The sequence below is a fragment of the Ranitomeya imitator genome, chromosome 1 (assembly GCF_032444005.1).
Source record: "Ranitomeya imitator isolate aRanImi1 chromosome 1, aRanImi1.pri, whole genome shotgun sequence".
Lineage (NCBI taxonomy): Eukaryota > Metazoa > Chordata > Amphibia > Anura > Dendrobatidae > Ranitomeya > Ranitomeya imitator.
The window spans coordinates 47,298,355-47,322,270 of NC_091282.1; positions in this window are offsets into that span (position 1 = coordinate 47,298,355).

The following is a 23,916-nucleotide window of genomic DNA, read 5'->3' on the forward strand; positions in this document are numbered from 1 at the left end:
TTGTGCTAGGGCTAAGCCCTCCTGTTCTTGTGCCAGTGGGTTGCTTTTGCCCTTGCCGGTCCCAAAGAGGCCTTGGACACATATTTCGATGGATTTCATTTCTGACCTTCCCGTTTCTCAAAAGATGTCAGTCATTTGGGTGGTCTGTGATCGCTTTTCTAAAATGGTCCATCTGGTGCCCTTGGCTAAATTGCCTTCCTCCTCTGATTTGGTACCTTTGTTCTTTCAGCATGTGGTTCGGTTGCATGGCATTCCTGAGAATATTGTTTCTGACAGAGGTTCCCAGTTTGTTTCAAGGTTCTGGCGAGCCTTTTGTGGTAGGATGGGCATTGACCTATCCTTTTCCTCGGCTTTCCATCCTCAGACTAATGGCCAGACCGAACGAACCAATCAGACCTTGGAAACATATCTGAGATGTTTTGTTTCTGCAGACCAGGATGATTGGGTGTCCTTTTTGCCGTTGGCTGAGTTCGCCCTTAATAATCGGGCCAGCTCGGCTACCTTGGTTTCTCCATTTTTCTGCAATTCTGGGTTCCATCCTCGTTTCTCTTCAGGACAGGTTGAGTCTTCGGACTGTCCTGGTGTGGATTCTGTGGTGGACAGGTTGCAGCAGATCTGGACTCAGGTAGTGGACAATTTGACCTTGTCCCAGGAGAAGGCTCAACTTTTCGCTAATCGCAGACGCCGTGTGGGTCCCCGACTTCGTGTTGGGGATCTGGTTTGGTTATCTTCTCGTCATATTCCTATGAAGGTTTCCTCTCCTAAATTTAAACCTCGTTTTATTGGTCCGTATAGGATTTCTGAGGTTCTCAATCCTGTGTCTTTTCGTCTGACCCTCCCAGACTCCTTTTCCATACATAATGTATTCCATAGGTCATTGTTGCGGAGATACGTGGCACCTATGGTTCCATCTGTTGAGCCTCCTGCCCCGGTTTTGGTGGAGGGGGAATTGGAGTATATTGTGGAGAAGATTTTGGATTCTCGTGTTTCTAGACGGAAACTCCAGTATCTGGTTAAATGGAAGGGTTATGCTCAGGAAGATAATTCCTGGGTTTTTGCCTCTGATGTTCATGCTCCCGATCTTGTTCGTGCCTTTCATGCGGCTCATCCTGGTAGGCCTGGGGGCTCTGGTGAGGGTTCGGTGACCCCTCCTCAAGGGGGGGTTACTGTTGTGAATTCTGTGGCTGAATTCACTCCTGTGGTCACAAGTGGTACTGCAGCTTCTGAGCTTCCTTCCTCAGGTGTTCTGGTGAGCTCATTAGCTGCTTCGTTACTTAACTCCACCTGATGCTGCTATCCTTGCTCCTAGTCAATGTTCCAGTGTTGGATCTGAGCTTCTCCTGATTGTTCCTGTGACCTGCTGCTCTGTATAGCTAAGTGCTTTTTTGCTATTTTGTTGCCTTTTTTCTGTCCAGCTTGTCTTTTGTTTTGCTGGAAGCTCTGAGACGCAAAGGGTGTACCGCCGTGCCGTTAGTCCGGCACGGTGGGTCTTTTTTGCCCCCTTTGCGTGGGTTTGCTTTAGGGTTTTTTGTAGACTGCAAAGTTCGCTTTACTGTCCTCGCTCTGTCTAAGAATATCGGGCCCCACTTTGCTGAATCTATTTCATCCCTACGTTTTGTCTTTTCATCTTACTCACAGTCATTATATGTGGGGGGCTGCCTTTTCCTTTGGGGTATTTCTCTGGGGGCAAGTCAGGCCTATTTTTCTATCTTCAGGCTAGCTAGTTTCTTAGGCTGTGCCGAGTTGCATAGGTAGTGGTTAGGCGCAATCCACAGCCACTTTTAGTTGTGTTTAGGATAGGATCAGGTGTGCAGTCTACAGAGTTTCCACGTCTCAGAGCTCGTTCTTTGTTTTTGGGTATTTGTCAGATCACTGTGTGCGCTCTGATCGCTAGGCACACTGTGTCTCTGGATTGCCTTCATTACACCTTTCATTAGCAGACATAACAGGATCCCCGATGATATTGATTGGTACCACCTGGTGTGGCGCATGTCGCCGCTCGCACAGCCGGGAATTGCATCCCAGACAGCGTCCAACAATGGCGCCGCGGCCAGTCCCGTCGCGATGACGTCACTGGACCGCACGCGTCATCAACCGGCGCCGCCCACAATGTCCCAGACACTGCACGGCGGAGGACATGCGCACAGTGGACCTATGCCAGAGGGAGAACGTAAGTATCGCATTAAAGGCACGAGTATGATGGCCACAGCAAGGGAATAGTGAGTGACTAGTGCCCACTAATAGAACAAGGAGATAGGAGAAAAAAAGGGGGACAAGAAGTCATCTTAGTGCTAATGAACCGATAGTGATAAAGACAGCCCAGTGTGTGCCATCAAGACACACATATCAAAAACATGAAAATAAAAATATGAATAAATACAAATAAAAAGAAAAAGATAATAATATGCAAGAAACATATATTAGAGAAGTGATAATTACATTACATATTATAAAATACCAATAAACAAGGTTAATATCAATAGATGTAAACAGTGATTCGTATATTTTTGCTCTCCTGTCGCTCCGCAGGTGCTGTTACATGAAGTGTACACGTGGAAAGATTCGCAGTAGCCTCATTTAACCGGCTGGTATGATGACTGAAGAGTGGATCACACACATCTCCTCCGGTGGGGGGACCACATTAATGATGAATGAAGAATATGCATAAGAAGGTAACTGTATAATAATTAATCGAAAAAAAGGGAAAAACATGAATAAAAATACAAAGAAACAATTAAAGACAACAGCAACAACCGATAAAATAAAAATAAAAAGATCCGGACTAGATTTCTATAAAAAGGAACTAAAACTCAACTGCTCATTGAGACCCGCTGGCGTAAGTGTATTCAAAACTGTGATCCAGCGGCATTCTCTTTGAGCCAGTTTCTGTTTGGCGTCACCACCTCTTATGCCCATCCGAATCCTGTCAATCCCCCAGACTTTTAAGTCTTTGGGGTTGCAGTTATGATACCTGCGAAAGTGTTTGGGAATAGGTTTTAAATTTGATTCATCCACCACATCACATGCAGCCTTGATATCTCTCACGTGTTCGCGTACGCGAACACGCAGCTCCCTGGACGTAAAGCCAATATACACAAGTTTACACGTGCAGGTGGCATAATAAACAACGTGGGTTGTGCTGCATGTGATGTAGTCTTTTATCCCAAATTCACGTTTTCCATCCGATGACGTGAATGTAGTAGATCTAACAAGATTCCTGCAGGCCATGCAGTCACCACATGGAAAGAAACCATTTTTTTGTCTCCCTGCTTTAAAAGGGTCTGGTGTCTTTGCCACGTAGTGACTGTGGACTAGTATGTCTTTGATGTTATTACATCTTCTTGCTGTCATAAGAGGTTGGTCAGATAAGCATCTCTTGAGAAGGGGATCGGTAACCAGGATAGGCCAGTGTTTCGTTAGCACACGTCTCATCTCCTCCCACCTATGATTAAATGTTGACACAAATCTGGGTTGGTTGTCCCAAGTTTTTTGTTTAATTCTACCCCTCTCAACCAGAAGATCATTCCTGCATGATTTTTTTGCCCTTAGGTACCCCTTCTTAATAGACCGACCACTGTAGCCACGTTGTTTAAAGCGCTCCCCAAGGTCCACAGCCTGCCTCCCAAAAAGTGTATCAGAGGCACAGATCCTTCGAGCCGAAGGAACTGTCCTATGGGGATGGCTCTTATCGTGGAGGCTGGATGGGATGAGGTTGAATGCAAAAGTGCATTCACAGAGGTCTCCTTACGATACATGTCCGTGTAGATTAAACCATTTTCCTGGACCCTTAGCGTAATGTCCAGAAAGGAGATCTCACTATGATGATATACATACGTGAGCTTGATGTTGGAGTCATTGTTGTTCAATCCCACCATGAATTCGTGTAACTCCAGGGCAGGGCCATGCCATATAAACAACACATCGTCGATATATCTATACCAACCAAGAATTTGGTGGACAAAGGGGGCGGACTGTGTGCCACCCTGAAAAACCTCTCGCTCCCAATAGCCAAGGAATAAATTAGCGTAGGAAGGCGCACAGGCCGCCCCCATGGCAGTGCCCTGCCTCTGGAGAAAAAAACGGTCTTTAAAAACAAAAAAGTTATGTGTAAGGATGAACTCCAACAACTCCAACACCAGCTCACGTAAATCCGGATCCAGATTACTGGACTCAAGAAAAAATCTCGTAGCCCTCATCCCATCGGCATGGCGGATACCGGTATATAGTTGTTCGACATCCGCCGTGACCAATAACATATCTGCCTCCACGACAAGGCCATCAACCCGTCTCAGGACGTCCGTAGTGTCCCTGACATAGGAGGGCAGCGTTTCAACCTGTGGTTTTAAATAATGTTCAATAAATTTGCACGTTGTGTCACACAGCCCTCCCATGCCAGAAACAATCGGACGCCCTGGAGGAGACGACAGATCCTTGTGGACCTTGGGGAGCAGATAGAAAGTGGGTATTATAGGGCATTGAGTCATAAGTCCACCCAAGATTTTTTTACTGATAATACCCCTTTCAAAGGCCATCTCCAGAATGTTTTGTAATTGGGCTTGAAATTTAGGATCTCCTGGCGCAAGGGAAAATGCCCAGTCTTGAGGGTCACCACGCAACAAAGAAATAATGATTTTTACTTGTTGAGCGGGGTCACCAGAGGAGCGGGGTTTCAAAGCTAGAAACAGTTTACAATTATTTTTGAAATTCAAGAACCTAGATCTATCCCCAGAAAATAAGTCAGGAATAGGAATTCTAGGCTCTAACACCGGATTCTGAACCACAAAATCTTGAATGTTTTATACCCTTGCAGTGAGATGATCCACACAAGAGGACAGACCTTGAATGTCCATACCTACACCTATGCCCTGAACCACCCAAAGGTCTAGGGGGAAAGAGAAACAAAACACACTGCAGAGAAAAAAAAATGGTCTCAGAAGTTCTCTTATCCCTCTATTGAGATGCATTAATACATTGGGCCACCTGTACTGTTATGACCTGGTGGTAAGGACAATAATGGACCAAGTGGGTAAGAGCACATGGAATGACCTAATAGTTACTAATAATATAGGACAAGCTCTGAGACGTGGGAACTCTGCTGACCGCAATCCCTAATCCTATCACACACACTAGAAATAGCCGTGGATTGCTCCTAACGCTCCCTATGCAACTCGACACAGCCTAAGAAACTAGCTAGCCCTAGAGATAGAAAAATAAAGCCTACCTTGCCTCAGAGAAATTCCTCAAAGGAAAAGGCAGCCCCCCACATATAATGACTGTGAGTAAAGATGAAAATTACAAACACAGAGATGAAATAGATTTAGCAAAGTGAGGCCCGACTTACTGAACAGACAAAGGATAGGAAAGGTAACTTTGCGGTCAGCACAAAAACCTACAAAAAGACCACGCAGAGGGCGCAAAAAGACCCTCCGCACCGACTCACGGTGCGGAGGCGCTCCCTCTGCGTCCCAGAGCTTCCAGCAAGCAAGACAAAAATCAAAATAGCAAGCTGGACAGAAAAATAGCAAACCAGAGAAAAACAAGCAGTAACTTAGCTTCAGCTGGGAAGACAGGTCACAAGAACGATCCAGGAGAGAGCAAGACCAATACTGGAACATTGACAGGTGGCATGGAGCAATGATCTAAGTGGAGTTAAATAGAGCAGCCAGCTAACGAATTAACCTCGTCACCTGTAGAAGGAAACTCAGAAGCCGCAGCTCCACTCACAACCACCAGAGGAAGCCCATGGACAGAACCAGCCGAAGTACCATTCATGACCACAGGAGGGAGCTTGACAACAGAATTCACAACAGCGTACATTTATACCAATATTCATATATCGATGTATGCTGCATATGCCTTATGTGGACATTGATGTTACAGTTGTAATTGTGTTCATTACGTATTCTTGATGTGTAGCTCAGTAGGGGTATAACTGAGCCATGCAAGGTATAGTGAATCTAACAGACAGTGGTTATTTGAATAGGGAAATCTATGCGACAACTAGTTTATAGGTCCTTTTTTGTAGCGCCGGTGTACCTGAACGCTGCCCCTCTCCTCTAGCAGGGACGCCGACTCACTCACTGCCGCGGTCCCGCACTCTCTCCTCCTTCTGCCTGCTGCTGCCTAGGGTCTGCACATATCTCACAGATCCCTGGGTACTGTGTTTAGGGCACGTGTGCGGTCCCACCCTCTTAAAGTTACAGCACACACCATCTTAAGGTGTCACCAGTCAATGAATGGGAGACACTTATTATTTAAGGCACCTTCCCTGATGAGAGGTTCCTGTGCAACATTGTTAGTCTGTTCCCAAACACACCTCTTGTGGAACACCCGCCAGGGCCGTGGGGTACTCACATGTCTGGTACTTAAAGGGGATGTGTCACGTGGCGGTGACCCGGTCCGTGGCCCTGGGCGCCCAAGTAAAAAGAGAAAGGTCTTTAAAGGGAGTATGTGAATAAAGTTTGTGTTCGTGACGCCACCTGTGGTTCTCGGTCAGAGGTGACCGACGCTGATGGTATGGCTTCCCACAGGTGAAGCTGGGTCCCCAGGGCTCCCGGAGTGTAGATAGAGATGGTGAATGATGTAGCAAGAAATTGAGGACACAGGTTTTCAGTCTCTTTACCTGGTTTACTGAAGGATTCAGGCAGCCACAGTCCAGGGTACCAGATCACAGGTGAAGGTATGGTCTGGCTGGCTTGGAAGCGAGTTGGGAGTCCCCCTTACCAGGTCGGGCTAGAAGCCTTCCTTCTAGCGCTGAGGTGTAGTCCCTTGCTGCCTTAAGCCTCTCACAAGGTCCTCACATGTCCTCTCTGTCCTCCAGGTTGGTAGGATACTACCCGTACGACAGGTAGCTCGAGCCTTTTTACAGGGTCTCTATCACGACCCAGGCTCTATGCGCTACTGTGTCCTCAGGTGTAAGGACAGACAGGTGACTTGTAATCCAGCTGTCCTGCCGGTTTCTGCTGTGAGACGTGGAGTCCCTCACAATCCCGGTCTTCCGGCTACTGGTGTCTGCGCTTAGTAGGGAGGTAGCCCAGTCGCAGCTAACTCCCCAGTTTTTCACTCTCCTGCGCTCCACTTTCCCTACACGCTCTCTACAATCTGTTCTGCTTTCTCTTCTCTCTTTCCAAGAGCTGCAGCACCTCTCGTGGCTGCACGGCCCTTCTCTTTCCTCTCTGCCTCAGACTGCTCCATTCTGCTGTCTGGCACTCACTGACTGAACTGAACTCACTTTCCCTCCAGACCAGAATATATGTAGGGGAGCCCCCCACAAGCTGGATCAGAGCTCCCCCTTCTGACCTGGAGTATGAACATGTATGCTTGTGATTACCTGATAAGAGAGATCCTTCCTCGCTTCCAAGCGTTCCCACTAGTATCTGTCCCTAAACCTTCTTGCTTATACTTGCTTTGTCAGTCTGTATTACAGCCAGACCAGCCTGAACCAGCCGTGCCAATCTGTATATCAAGCATACCCATCTGCACCAGCCGTGCCAATCTGTAAATCATCTGGATCAGCCAGCACTTGCCGTGCCAGTCTACATATCAGACAGACCCACTTGTACCAGCCGTCCCAGTCTGTATATCAACTGGACCCGCCTGCAACTGCCAACTTGTATCTACCGTACTAGTCTGCTTCTGCCAATGCCTGCCTGCATCAGCTGTCCTTTCCTTCCAGGATGTTCCAACTACCAGTCCTTTGGGGGTCAGTTGTCGTGTGTCCATGGTCTGTCTTGGTGTAGCACCTGGTGTTCATCAAGAGCCAAGCATGACCCCACCATCAGGGACTCTAGTGAAAAGTCAAGTGCTCACCTAATTACTCCCCTCCAGGCTCTCCTCGGACCACAGAACAGTGGTTCCACTACTTTTTCTTATCAAAACAATACTATGTACCTATATTTTTAACATATACTATTACTATTTATTTACCTATTACATATTATGTTTTTATCTTATGTTCTGTTAAGACAAGAGAGAGCACAGGGGTCGCGCTGTACTGTCTGAACTGTTACCGATATGCAAATTGTAATTTTTCGGTATTGTACACTATCTTGTTAAGTTTTGTAAATAGTCAATAAACAATAACTTGTATCACTGAGTCTGCCGTTCTCTGTGCCACTGCATCCTCGTACCTGTTAAAAAATATAGATAATGACGGTCTTGTCCCTGAGCTGTAGCATAAATAAAAGTAGATGTCACATAAAAAAACTAAGTGCAATGTCTCCAGTTTTTGTCTCTTTTCCAAATCATTTGGCTCATGGAATAATCCCAGAGCAGATCAGTTTAATCAGAAATACGCATTCAAGCTCCAGATCTACATCTGTCTCAGTGAAGTACTTAATTTGCAATTTTTTTACATTTCCCCATGTGATTTAAAATTCATTGACATACTGGCAGAAGAGTGAGTTTTTTTATATACAAACATGGCCAAAAGTGTTGGCACCCTTGAAATTGTTCCAGAAAATGAAGTATTTGTTCCAGAAAATTATTGCAATTTCACGTTTTCCTATACACATGTTTATTTTCTTTGTGTGTATTGGAAAAACACAAAAAAACAAGCAAATTGTACATAATTTAACAGAAAACGCCAAAAATGTCCTGGAGAAAGTTTTTTGCACCTTCAATTTAATATTTGGTTGCACACCTGTCATGTGTGTGTCAGAGGCTGCAGACAGTCGCACAGCATCTGGTTGTAGAAGGTTTCTGCAGTTGGCTTTGCAGACATCTTCCTAGTCCTTCTGACTTTTGGACCCAGTGGCAACCTCCCCCGGGCTCTAATTGACACACCTGGACTGAGTGTTTATAGATTTCCTTCTGGGAATCACCGGTGATATTTCCATTTTCCACTGTTGAGGCTTGGAGCTATAGCAGTCGGCTATCTTCCTCTTTGGTGCTACTGGAGGACATCTGTGTGTCTGGGTTACATCTCTGAGTCTACTCAAGATAAGCATTCCCCTTGTTTGTCTATCCCAGCTGTCTTTAGTTGTAATGGGGATTGATTAGTGCATACCCCGCCCTTCTCTAAGCAGGGCTTCTGTTGTGAAAGGTAATTCAGTATCACAATGGACATGGAGGTCAGAGCACATACAGTGATCTGACAATAACCCAAAATAATAGAACGAGCTCTGAGACATGGGAACTCTGCAGACCGCAATCCCTGATCCTCTCCAAACACAACTAGAGGCAGCCGTGGATTGCGCCTAAAGCTCCCTATGCAACTCGGCACAGCCTGAGAAACTAACTAGCCTGAAGATAGAAAAAATAAGCCTACCTTGCCTCAGAGAAATACCCCAAAGGAAAAGGCAGCCCCCCACATATAATGACTGTGAGTAAGCTGAAAAGACAAACGTAGGGATGAAATAGATTCAGCAAAGTGAGGCCCGATATTCTAGACAGAACGAGGATAGGAAAGATAACTTTGCGGTCTACACAAAACCCTAAAGAAAACCACGCAAAGGGGCAAAAAGACCCTCCGTACCGAACTAACGGCACGGAGGTACACCCTTTGCGTCCCAGAGCTTCCAGCAAAACAAATAGACAAGCTGGACAGAAAAAATAGCAACAAATAGCAAAGAAGCACTTAGCTATGCAGAGCAGCAGGCCACAGGAATGATCCAGAGAAACACAAGTCCAACACTGGAACATTGACAGGAAGCATGAATCAAAGCATTAGGTGGGGTTAAGTAGAGAAGCACCTAACGACCTCACCAGATCACCTGAGGAAGGAAACTCAGAAGCAGCAGTACCAGTTTCCTCCACAAACGGAAGCTCCCAGAGAGAATCAGCCGAAGTACCACTTGTGACCACAGGAGGGAGCTCTGCCACAGAATTCACAACAGTACCCCCCCCTTGAGGAGGGGTCACCGAACCCTCACCAGAGCCCCCAGGCCGACCAGGATGAGCCACATGAAAGGCACGAACAAGATCGGGAGCATTGACATCAGAGGCAAAAACCCAGGAATTATCCTCCTGAGCATAACCCTTCCATTTAACCAGATACTGGAGTTTCCGTCTTGAAACACGAGAATCCAAAATCTTCTCCACAATATACTCCAATTCCCCCTCCACCAAAACCGGGGCAGGAGGGTCAACAGATGGAACCATAGGTGCCACGTATCTCCGCAACAATGACCTATGGAAGACGTTATGTATGAAAAAAGAATCTGGGAGGGTCAGACGAAAAGACACAGGATTAATAACCTCAGAAATCCTATAAGGACCAATGAAACGAGGTTTAAACTTCGGAGAGGAAACCTTCATAGGAATATGACGAGAAGATAACCAAACCAGATCCCCAACACGAAGTCGGGGACCCACACGGCGTCTGCGATTAGCGAAACGTTGAGCCTTCTCCTGGGACAAGGTCAAATTGTCCACTACATGAGTCCAAATCTGCTGCAACCTGTCCACCACAGTATCCACACCAGGACAGTCCGAAGACTCAACCTGTCCTGAAGAGAAACGAGGATGGAACCCAGAATTGCAGAAAAATGGCGAAACTAAGGTAGCCGAGCTGGCCCGATTATTAAGGGCGAACTCAGCCAAAGGCAAAAAGGACACCCAGTCATCCTGATCGGCAGAAACAAAGCATCTCAGATAGGTTTCCAAGGTCTGATTGGTTCGTTCGGTCTGGCCATTAGTTTGAGGATGAAAAGCCGAGGAAAAAGACAAGTCAATGCCCATCCTACCACAAAAGGCTCGTCAAAACCTCGAAACAAACTGGGAACCTCTGTCAGAAACGATATTCTCTGGAATGCCATGCAAACGAACCACATGCTGGAAGAACAATGGCACCAAATCAGAGGAGGAAGGCAACTTGGACAAGGGTACCAGATGGACCATCTTAGAAAAGCGATCACAGACCACCCAAATGACTGACATCTTTTGAGAGACGGGAAGATCTGAAATAAAATCCATAGAGATATGTGTCCAAGGTCTCTTCGGGACCGGCAAGGGCAAAAGCAACCCACTGGCACGAGAACAGCAGGGCTTAGCCCGAGCACAAATCCCACAGGACTGCACAAAAGAACGCACATCCCGCGACAGAGATGGCCACCAAAAGGATCTAGCCACTAACTCTCTGGTACCAAAGATTCCAGGATGACCAGCCAACACCGAACAATGAACCTCAGAGATCACTTTATTTGTCCACCTATCCGGGACAAACAGTTTCTCCGCTGGACAACGATCAGGTTTATTAGCCTGAAATTTTTGCAGCACCCGCCGCAAATTAGGGGAGATGGCAGACACAATTACTCCTTCCTTGAGGATACCCGCCGGCTCAGACAAACCCGGAGAGTCAAGCACAAAACTCCTAGACAGAGCATCCGCCTTCACATTTTTAGAGCCCGGAAGGTACGAAATCACAAAGTCAAAACGGGCGAAAAACAGCGACCAACGAGCCTGTCTAGGATTCAAACGCTTAGCAGACTCGAGATAAGTCAGGTTCTTATGATCAGTCAATACCACCACGCGATGCTTAGCTCCTTCAAGCCAATGACGCCACTCCTCGAATGCCCACTTCATGGCCAGCAACTCTCGGTTGCCCACATCATAATTCCGCTCAGCAGGCGAAAACTTCCTGGAAAAAAAAGCGCATGGTTTCATCACTGAACAATCAGAACCTCTCTGCGACAAAACAGCCCCTGCTCCAATCTCAGAAGCATCAACCTCGACCTGGAACGGAAGAGAAACATCAGGTTGACACAACACAGGGGCAGAAGAAAAACGACGCTTCAACTCTTGAAAAGCTTCCACAGCAGCAGAAGACCAATTGACCAAATCAGCACCCTTCTTGGTCAAATCGGTCAATGGTTTGGCAATACTAGAAAAATTGCAGATGAAGCGACGATAAAAATTAGCAAAGCCCAGGAACTTTTGCAGACTTTTCAGAGATGTCGGCTGAGTCCAGTCATGGATGGCTTGGACCTTAACAGGATCCATCTCGATAGTAGAAGGGGAAAAGATGAACCCCAAAAATGAAACCTTCTGCACACCAAAGAGACACTTTGATCCCTTCACAAACAAAGAATTAGCACGCAGGACCTGAAAAACCGTTCTGACCTGTTTCACATGAGACTCCCAATCATCCGAAAAGATCAAAATGTCATCCAAGTACACAATCAGGAATTTATCCAGGTACTCTCGGAAGATGTCATGCATAAAGGACTGAAACACTGATGGAGCATTGGCAAGTCCGAATGGCATCACTAGATACTCAAAATGACCCTCGGGCGTATTAAATGCAGTTTTCCATTCATCGCCTCGCCTGATTCGCACCAGATTATACGCACCACGAAGATCAATCTTGGTGAACCAACTAGCCCCCTTAATCCGAGCAAACAAATCAGATAACAAAGGCAAGGGGTACTGAAATTTAACAGTGATCTTATTAAGAAGGCGATAATCTATACAAGGTCTCAGCGAACCATCCTTTTTGGCTAAAAAAAAAAAACCCGCTCCTAATGGCGACGATGACGGGCGAATATGCCCCTTCTCCAGGGATTCCTTCACATAACTGCGCATAGCGGTGTGCTCAGGCACGGATAAATTAAACAGTCGACCTTTTGGGAATTTACCACCAGGAATCAAATTGGTAGCACAATCACAATCCCTATGCGGAGGTAGGGCATCGGACTTGGGCTCATCAAATACATCCCGGTAATCAGACAAGAACTCTGGAACCTCAGAAGGGGTGGATGACGAAATTGACAAAAATGGAACATCACCATGTACCCCCTGACAACCCCAGCTGGACACCGACATGGATTTCCAATCCAATACTGGATTATGGGCTTGTAGCCATGGCAACCCCAACACGACCACATCATGCAGATTATGCAACACCAGAAAGCGAATATCCTCCTGATGTGCAGGAGCCATGCACATGGTCAGCTGGGTCCAGTATTGAGGCTTATTCTTGGCCAAAGGCGTAGCATCAATACCTCTCAATGGAATAGGACACTGCAAGGGCTCCAAGAAAAACCCACAACGCTTAGCATATTCCAAGTCCATCAAATTCAGAGCAGCGCCTGAATCCACAAACGCCATGACAGAATATGATGACAAAGAGCAGATCAAGGTAACGGACAGAAGAAATTTTGACTGTACCGTACCAATGGTGGCAGACCTAGCGAACCGCTTAGTGCGCTTAGGACAATCAGAGATAGCATGAGTGGAATCACCACAGTAGAAACACAGCCCATTCAGACGTCTGTGTTCTTGCCGTTCAACTCTGGTCAAAGTCCTATCGCACTGCATAGGCTCAGGTTTAAGCTCAGGTAATACCGCCAAATTGGTGCACAGATTTACGCTCACGCAAGCGTCGACCGATCTGAATTGCCAAAGACAAAGACTCATTCAAACCAGCAGGCATAGGAAATCCCACCATGACATCCTTAAGGGCTTCAGAGAGACCCTTTATGAACATAGCTGCCAGCGCAGATTCATTCCATTGAGTGAGCACTGACCATTTTCTAAATTTCTGGCAATATACCTCTATCTCATCCTGACCCTGACAAAGAGCCAGCAAATTCTTTTCTGCCTGATCCACTGAATTAGGCTCATCGTACAGCAATCCGAGCGCCAGGAAAAACGCATCAATATTACATAATGCAGGATCTCCTGGCGCAAGAGAAAATGCCCAGTCCTGAGGGTCGCCGCGCAAAAAAGAAATAATAATCAAAACCTGTTGAACTGGATCACCAGAGGAACGAGGTTTCAAGGCCAGAAATAACTTACAATTATTTTTGAAACTCAGAAACTTAGTTCTATCTCCAAAACACAAATCAGGAATAGGAATTCTTGGTTCTAACATAGATTTCTGATCAATAGTGTCTTGAATCTTTTGTACTCTTGCCGAGAGCTGATCCACAAATGAAGACAGACTTCTAATGTCCATCGCTACACCTGTGTACTGAACCACCCAAATGTCTAGGGGAAAAAAAAAGACAAAACACAAAGCCAAGAAAAAAAAATGGTCTCAGAACTTCTTTTTTCCCTCTATTGAGAATCATTAGTACTTTTGGCTTCCTGTACTGTTGTGAAAGGTAATTCAGTATCACAATGGACATGGAGGTCAGAGCACATACAGTGATCTGACAATAACCCAAAATAATAGAACGAGCTCTGAGACGTGGGAACTCTGCAGACCGCAATCCCTGATCCTCTCCAAACACAACTAGAGGCAGCCGTGGATTGCGCCTAAAGCTCCCTATGCAACTCGGCACAGCCTGAGAAACTAACTAGCCTGAAGATAGAAAAAATAAGCCTACCTTGCCTCAGAGAAATACCCCAAAGGAAAAGGCAGCCCCCCACATATAATGACTGTGAGTAAGATGAAAAGACAAACGTAGGGATGAAATAGATTCAGCAAAGTGAGGCCCGATATTCTAGACAGAACGAGGATAGGAAAGATAACTTTGCGGTCTACACAAAACCCTAAAGAAAACCACGCAAAGGGGCAAAAAGACCCTCCGTACCGAACTAACGGCACGGAGGTACGCCCTTTGCGTCCCAGAGCTTCCAGCAAAACAAATAGACAAGCTGGACAGAAAAAATAGCAACAAATAGCAAAGAAGCACTTAGCTATGCAGAGCAGCAGGCCACAGGAATGATCCAGAGAAACACAAGTCCAACACTGGAACATTGACAGGAAGCATGAATCAAAGCATTAGGTGGGGTTAAGTAGAGAAGCACCTAACGACCTCACCAGATCACCTGAGAAAGGAAACTCAGAAGCAGCAGTACCAGTTTCCTCCACAAACGGAAGCTCCCAGAGAGAATCAGCCGAAGTACCACTTGTGACCACAGGAGGGAGCTCTGCCACAGAATTCACAACAGGCTTCTTTCCAGGGTCAGGCAGGGATTAGGTTCCTGCTCGGCCATAGGTACAGAACCTATATAGGGATGTTTAGGGCAGACAGGATGATTTTAGATCTCCCTAGTGTTTGGCTCCCTTCCCCTCATCCCTTTGTGCTGCACCCTTTAGAATAAATAACAATCAGTCACTTCCTATAACTCTCAACAAGCTTGTTACATGTCTCATCTGGAATTTTGGATCACTATTTTTTTGCAAACTGCTCAGGTCTCTCTTATTTGAAGACTCCTTCTCCCAACAGCAATTTTAAGATCTCTCCACAGGTGTTCAATGACATTTGTAAAGGATAATTTGTGGATTAAATCTGCACTGCCACAATGATACAAATTCAGATATATTGAAGAATTCTGGTGGTTTATTCAACGCGTTTCAAGGTCTATCTGACCCCTTCATCAGGAAAATTACCACAAAGACAGTGGGATTTAGATCCGGACTCATTGCTGCCACTTCAGAACTCTCCAGCACTTTGTTTCCATCCATTTCTGGGGGCTTCATGAAGTATGTTTGGGGTCATTATCCTGCTTGAAAGCCCATTACCTAGGACGAAAACCCAGCTTTCTGACACTGGGCACTACATTGTCACCCAAAATCCTTTGGTAATCTTCAGAATTCATGATGCCTTGCACACAGACAAGGCACCTATTGCCAAAGGCTGCAAAACAACCCCAAAACATCTTTGAACCTCCACCATATTTGACTGTAGGTACTATGTTCTTTTCTTTGTAGGCCTCATTCTGTTTTTATGTAAACAGTAGAATGATGTACTTAACCAAAAAGCTCAATGTTGGTCTCATCTGTTCACAAGACGCTTTCCCAGAGGGATTTTGTCTTACTCGCATACATTTTGGCAAACTGCAGTCTAGCTTTTTTATGTCTCTGTGTCAGCAATGGGGTCCTCCTGCCATAGTGTTTCATTTCATTCAAATGTTAACAGATAGTTTGCTCTAACACTGATGCATCCTGAGCCTGCAGGACAGCTTGAATTTCTTTGGAATTTGATTGGGGCTGCTTATCTACCACCCAGACTATCCTGTGTTGCAACCTTCCATCAACTTTTCTCTGCCGTCCACATCCAGGAAGATTGGCTACAGTGTCATGGGTTGTAAACTTCTTGATTATGTTGCGCAATGTGGACAAAAGAACATGAAGATCTCTGGAGATGGACTTGTTAGTTTGAGATTGTTGATACTGTTTAACAATTTTGGTTGTCAAGTCCTCAGATTGTCATATTCTTCTCTTTCTGTTCTCCATGCTTAGTGTGGCACACCCAGATACACAATACAAAGATTGAGTCAACTTCTCCCCTTTTTTATCTGGTTTCAGGTGTGACTTTCATACTGCCCACACCTGTTACTTGCCATAAGTGAGTTTGAATGATCATCACATCCTTGAAACAAAGTTGCTTACCCACAATTTTTCAAAGGTGCCAATAATTTTGTCCGGCCCATTTTTGGGGTTTGTGTGAAAATATGTCCAATTTGCCATTTTTTTCATTTTATTTTATTTTATTTTTTTCATTTTTTGTGTTGTTCCAATATACACAAAGGAAATAAACATGTTTATAACAAAACGTGTGTAATTTTGGTAGAAATAATTCATTTCAGGAACATTTTTAAGAGTGTCAACATTTTCAACATGACTGTGTATATATGTGTGTATAGATGTGTGTGTTTATATATATACTGTATATAATTTTTGTTCAGATTTAGCTTAATATTGCACAGATCTCCTGTTCACAATGTGGCCGCTGATGGAGGAAAGTGAGACCAGACTCGTCCATCAGCCTCCAACAATCCAAAAATACTGCACCTAGGAAAGTTGTCTTTAAAACAGAAACTCTGTTTTTTATAGGAAAGGCTGTATTAAATAGTTTTCATACCCCATTAACTTTTCCAAGTTTCTTCACGCTACTGTTTTATTGCGATTTTATAGTTACATAGTTACAAAGTTATTAAGGTTTAAGGAAGACTATAAGTCCATCTAGTTCAACCCATAGCCTAACCTAACATGCCCTAACATGTTGATCCAGAGGAAGGCAAAAAAAAACCATGTGGCAAATAGTAAGCTCCACTATGGGGAAAAAATTTCCTTCCCGACTCCACATACGGCAATCAGACAAGTTCCCCGGATCAACGCCCTATCAAGGAATCTAGTGTATATACCCTGTAACATTATACTTTTCCAGAAAGGTATCCAGTCCCCTCTTTAAATTTAAGTAATGAATCACTCATTACAACATCATACGGCAGAGAGTTCCATAGTCTCACTGCTCTTACAGTAAAGAATCTGCGTCTGTTATTATGCTTAAACCTTTTTTCCTCCAAACGTAGTGGATGCCCCCTTGTCCCTGTTTCAGGTCTATGATTAAAAAGATCACCATCTTTTAATGCATCCCATTATTTTATTTGCCTTTGTAGCAGCTGCCTGACACTGGCCACTGAATATGAGTTTGCCATCCACCCATACACCCAGGTCTTTTTCATTGACAGTTTTGCCCAGAGTTTTAGAATTAAGCACATAATTATACATCTTATTACTTCTACCCAAGTGCATGACCTTACATTTATCCCCATTAAAGCTCATTTGCCATTTATCAGCCCAAGCTTCTAGTTTACATAAATCATCCTGTAATATAAAATTGTCCTCCTCTGTATTGATTACCCTGCAGAGTTTAGTGTCATCTGCAAATATTGAAATTCTACTTTGAATGCCCCCTACAAGGTCATTAATAAATGTTAAAAAGAAGAGGGCCCAATACTGACCCCCACTGCTAACCGCTACCCAGTCCGAGTGTTCTCCATTAATAACCACCCTTTGTTTCCTATCCCTGAGCCAGCTCTCAAACCACTTGCACATATTTTCCCCTATCCCCATTATTCTCATTTTATGTATCAACCTTTTGTGTGGCACCGTATCAAAAGCTTTTGAAAAGTCCATATACACTACGTCCACTGGGTTCCCTTGGTCAAGTCCGGAACTTACCTCTTCATAGAAACTGATCAAATTAGTCTGACATGAACGGTCCCTAGTAAACCCGTGCTGATACTGGGTCATGAGGTTATTCCTCTTCAGATACTCCAGTATAGCGTCCCTTAGAATGCCCTCCAGGATTTTACCCACAGTAGAGGTTAAGCTTACTGGCCTATAATTTCCGAGTTCAGTTTTTGTCCCCTTTTTGAATATTGGCACCACATTTGCTATACGCCAGTCCTGTGGTACAGACCCTGTTATTATGGAGTCTTTAAAGATTAAAAATAATGGTCGATCAATGACTGTACTTAATTCCTGCAATACTCGAGGGTGTATCCCATCGGGGCCCGGAGATTTGTCAATTTTAGTGATTTTTAGACGCCGCTGCACTTCCTGCTGGGTTAAGCAGGTTACATTTAATGGGGAATTTTTATCACTAGTCATTTTGTCTGCCATGGGATTTTCTTGTGTAAATACTGATGAAAAAAAGTCATTTAGCATATTGGCTTTTTCCTCATCCTCATCCACCATTTCACCCAGACTATTTTTAAGGGGGCCAACACTATCATTTTTTAGTTTCTTACTATTTATGTAGTTAAAGAATATTTTGGGATTATTTTTACTCTCTCTGGCAATGAGTCTCTCTGTCTCAATCTTTGCTGCCTTGATTTGCTTTTTACAGAATTTATTTAATTTTTAGTATTTATTTAATGCCTCATCACTATCTACTTCCTTTAATTCTCTAAATGCTTTCTTTTTGTCACTTATTGCGCTCCTTACAGCTCTATTTAGCCATATTGGTTTCCTCCTATTTCTAGTTTGTTTATTCCCATACGGTATATACTGTGCACAGGTCCTATCCAGAATGCTAATAAACGTCTCCCATTTTCTTTGTGTATTTTTGTGTATCAGGATATCGTCCCAGTTAATTGCACCAAGATCCTCTCTCATCCTTTGGAAATTTGCCCTCCTGAAGTTTAGTGTCCTTGTAACCCCTCTACTACACATCTTATTAAAGGATACATGAAAACTTATTATTTTGTGATCGCTATTTCCCAAGTAACCCCCAACCCTTATATTTGCTATGCGGTCTGGCCTGTTGGTTAATATTAGGTCTAGCAGTGCCCCCCTTCTTGTTGGGTCCTGAACCAGTTGTGAAAGGTAATTGTCTCTCATAGTTGTCAAAAACCGATTACCTTTGCTGGAACTGTAGATTTCTGTTACCCAATCTATTTCAGGGTAGTTGAAGTCCCCCATAATAATGACTTCCCCTTGAGTCACAGCTTCATCTATTTGCTTTACGAGGATATTCTCCATTGCTTCCATTATTTTGGGAGAGCCATAACAAACCCCTATCAGTAATTTATTATTTTTTCCCCCTCCCCTTATCTCCACCCACAGGGATTCTACATTTTCATTAAATTCACCTATATTATCACGCAGGATGGGTTTTAAGGACGATTTTACATATAGACACACCCCTCCCCCTCACTTATCTGTACGGTCATTTCTGAACAGACTATAGCCCTGCAAATTAACAGCCCAGTCATGGCTCTCATCCAGCCATGTTTCAGATATCCCCACCATGTCATAATTATGCTCCAAAAACATTAGTTCTAATTCATCCATTTTGTTGGCGAGGCTTCTGGCATTAGTATACATACATTTTATGTATCTCTCTGCACCTCTATTCTTTCTTAAATTATTAACTGTTCTAACCCCACCCCCCATGCCACCGCCACCCCCAACTTCCTTATTTGTGCCCAGGTCTCTGTCTGCACTATCTTCCCCTCCTATACATTGAATACCCTCCCCCCAATCCCTAGTTTAAACACTCCTCCAACCTTCTAGCCATTTTCTCCCCCAGCACAGCTGCACCTTCCCCATTGAGGTGCAGCCCGTCCCTAGCATAGAGCCTGTAGCCAACTGAGAAGTCGGCCCAGTTCTGCAGGAACCCAAACCCCTCCTTCCTACACCAATTCTTGAGCCACTTATTAACCTCCCTAATCTCCCGTTGCCTCTCTGGAAGGGCACGTGGTACAGGCAGTATTTAGGAAAATACCACGTTGGAGGTCCTTGCTTTCAGCTTGCAGCCTAATTCCCTGAAATCATCTTTAACCCCTTTCTGACATGGGACGTACTATCCCGTCGAGGTGGGGTGGGCCCCCATGACCATGGACGGGATAGTACGTCCAGCGCGATCGGCGGCGCTCACGGGGGAGCGCCGCCGATCGCGGCCGGGTGTCAGCTGTTTATCGCAGCTGACATCCGGCACTATGTGCCAGGAGCAGTCACGGACCGCCCCTGGCACATTAACCCCTGGCACACCACGATCAAAGATGATCGCGATGTGCCGGCGGTATAGGGAAGCTTCCCGCAGGGAGGGGGCTCCCTGCGGGCTTCCCTGAGCCCCCCGCAGCAACGCGTTGTGATCGCGTTGCTGCGAGGGTCTCACCTCCCTCCCTGCTTCCTCCAGCCCCGGATCCAAGATGGCCGCGGATCCGGGTCCTGCAGGGAGGGAGGTGGCTTCACAGAGCCTGCTCAGAGCAGGCACTGTGAAGGCTGCAGCGCTGCATGTCAGATCAGCGATCTGACAGAGTGCTGTGCACACTGTCAGATCACTGATCTGTGATGTCCATCCCTGGGACAATGTAAAAAAGTTAAAAAAAAAATTTTCAAAATGTGTAAAAAAAAATAAAAAAAAATATTCCTAAATAATGAAAAAAATATATATATATTATTCCCCTAAATACATTTCTTTATCTAAATTTAAAAAAAAACAATAAAAGTACACATATTTAGTATCGCCGCGTCCGTAACGACCCGACCTATAAAACTGGCCCACTAGTTAACCCCTTCAGTAAACACCGTAAGAAAAAAAAAAAAAAAAAACGAGGCAAAAAACAACGCTTTATTATCATACCGCCGAACAAAAAGTGGAATAACACGCGATCAAAAAGACAGATATAAATAACCATGATACCGCTGAAAGCGTCATCTTGTCCCGCAAAAAACGAGCCGCCATACAGCATCATCAGCAAAAAAAAAAAAGTTATAGTCCTGAGAATAAAGCGATGCAAAAATAATTATTTTTTCTATAAAATAGTTTTTATCGTATAAAAGCGCCAAAACATAAAAAAATGATATAAATGAGGTGTCGCTGTAATCGTACTGACCCGAAGAATAAAACTGATTTATCAATTTTACCAAACGCGGAACGGTATAAACGCCTCCCCCAAAAGAAATTCATGAATAGCTGGTTTTTGGTCATTCTGCCTCGCAAAAATCGGAATAAAAAGCGATCAAAAAATGTAACGTGCCCGAAAATGTTACCAATAAAAACGTCAACTCGTCCCACAAAAAACAAGACCTCACATGACTCTGTGAACCAAAATATGGAAAAATTATAGCTCTCAAAATGTGGTAACGCAAAAAATATTTTTTGCAGTAAAAAGCGTCTTTCAGTGTGTGACGGCTGCCAATCATAAAAATCCGCTAAAAAACCCGCTATAAAAGTAAATCAAACCCCCCTTCATCACCCCCTTAGTTAGGGAAAAATTAAAAAAATGTATTTATTTCCATTTTTCCATTAGGGCTAAGGTTAGGGTTTGGGCTAGGGCTAGGGTTAGGGCTAGGGTTAGGGCTAGGGTTAGGGCTAGGGTTATGGCTAGGGCTAGGGCTAGGGTTAGGGCTAGGGTTAGGGCTAGGGTTAAGGCTAGGGCTAGGGTTAGGGCTAGGGCTAGGGTTAGGGCTATGGTTAGGGCTAGGGTTAAGGCTACAGTTAGGGTTGGGGCTAAAGTTAGGGTTAGGGCTATGGTTAGGGTTAGGGCTACAGTTTGGTTTGGGGCTAAAGTTAGGGTTGGGGCTAGGGTTAAGGCTACAGTTAGGGTTGGGGCTAAAGTTACGGTTAGGGTTTAGATTACATTTACAGTTGGGAATAGGGTTGGGATTAGGGTTAGGTGTGTGTCAGGGTTAGAGGTGTGGTTAGGGTTACTGTTGGGATTAGGGTTAGGGGTGTGTTTGGATTAGGGTTTCAGTTAGAATTGGGGGGTTTCCACTGTTTAGGCACATCAGGGGCTCTCCAAACGCGACATGGCGTCCGATCTCAATTCCAGCCAATTCTGCGTTGAAAAAGTAAAACAGTGCTCCTTCCCTTCCGAGCTCTCCCGTGTGCCCAAACAGGGGTTTACCCCAACATATGGGGTATCAGCGTACTCAGGACAAATTGGACAACAACTTTTGGGGTCCAATTTCTCCTGTTACCCTTGGGAAAATACAAAACTGGGGGCTAAAAAATAATTTTTGTGGGAAAAAAAAAGATTTTTTATTTTCACGGCTCTGCGTTATAAACTGTAGTGAAACACTTGGGGGTTCAAAGTTCTCACAACACATCTAGATAAGTTCCATGGGGGTCTAGTTTCCAATATGGGGTCACTTGTGGGGGATTTCTACTGTTTAGGTACATTAGGGGTTCTGCAAACGCAAAGTGACGCCTGCAGACCATTCCATCTAAGTCTGCATTCCAAATGGCACTCCTTCCCTTCCGAGCCCTCCCATGCGCCCAAACGGTGGTTCCCCCCAACATATTGGGTATCAGCGTACTCAGGACAAATTGGACAACAACTTTTGGGGTGAAATTTCTCCTCTTACCCTCGGGAAAATACAAAACTGGGGGCTAAAAAATAATTTTGGGGGGAAAGATTTTTTTTTTCAATTTTCACAGCTCTGCGTTACAAACTGTAGTGAAACACTTGGGGGTTCAAAGCTCTCACAACACATCTAGATGAGTTCCTTAGGGGGTCTAGTTTCCAAAATGGTGTCACTTGTGGGGGTTTCTACTGTTTCGGTACATTAGGGGCTCTGCAAATGCAATGTGACACCTGCACATTCCATCTAAGCCTGCATTCCAAATGGAGCTCCTTCCCTTCCGAGCCCTCCCATGCGCCCAAACAGTGGTTACCCCCCCATATGGGGTATCACACATATGAGGTATCACCCCATATGTGGGGTATCACACATATGGGGTTACCCCCACATATGGGGTATCAGCGCACTCAGAACAAATTGGACAACAAATTTTGGGGTCCAATTTCTCCTGTTACCCTCGGGAAAATACAAAACTGGGGGCTAAAAAATAATTTTTGTGGGAAAAAATTTTTGTTTTATTTTTACGGCTCTCCATTATAAACTTCTGTGAAGCCCTTGGTGGGTCAAAGTGCTCACCACACATGTAGATTAGTTCCTTAGGGGGTCTACTTTCCAAAATGGTGTCACTTGTGGGGGGTTTCTACTGTTTAGGTACATTAGGGGCTCTGCAAACGCAATGTGACACCTGCAGACCATTCCATCTAAGTCTGCATTCAAATGGCACTCCTTCCCTTCCGAACCCTCCCATGCGCCCAAACAGTGGTTCCCCCCACATATGGTGTATCATCGCACTCAGGACAAATTGGGCAACAAATTTTGGGGTCCACTTTCTCCTGTTACCCTCGGGAAAATACAAAACTGGGGGCTAAAAAAATAATTTTTGTGGGAAAAATTTTTTGTTTTATTTTTACGGCTCTGCATTATAAACTTCTGTGAAGCACTTGGTGGGTCAAAGTGCTCACCACACCTCTAGATAAGTTCCTTAGGGGGTCTACTTTCCAAAATGGTGTCACTTGTGGGGGGTTTCAATGCTTAGGCACATCAGTGGCTCTCCAAACGCAACATGGCGTCCCATCTCAATTCCTGTCAATTTTGCATTGAAAAGTCAAACAGCGCTCCTTCCCTTCCGAGCTCTCCCATCCGCCCAAACAGTGGTTTACCCCCACATATGGGGTATCAGCGTACTCAGGAAAAATTGTACAACAACTTTTGGGGTCCAATTTCTTCTCTTACCCTTGGGAAAATAAAAAATTGGGGGCGGAAAGTTAATTTTTGTGAAAAAATATGATTTTTTATTTTTACGGTTCTACATTATAAACTTCTGTGAAGCACTTGGTGGGTCAAAGTGCTCACCACACATCTAGATAAGTTCCTTAAGGGGTCTACTTTCCAAAATGGTGTCACTTGTGGGGGGTTTCAATGTT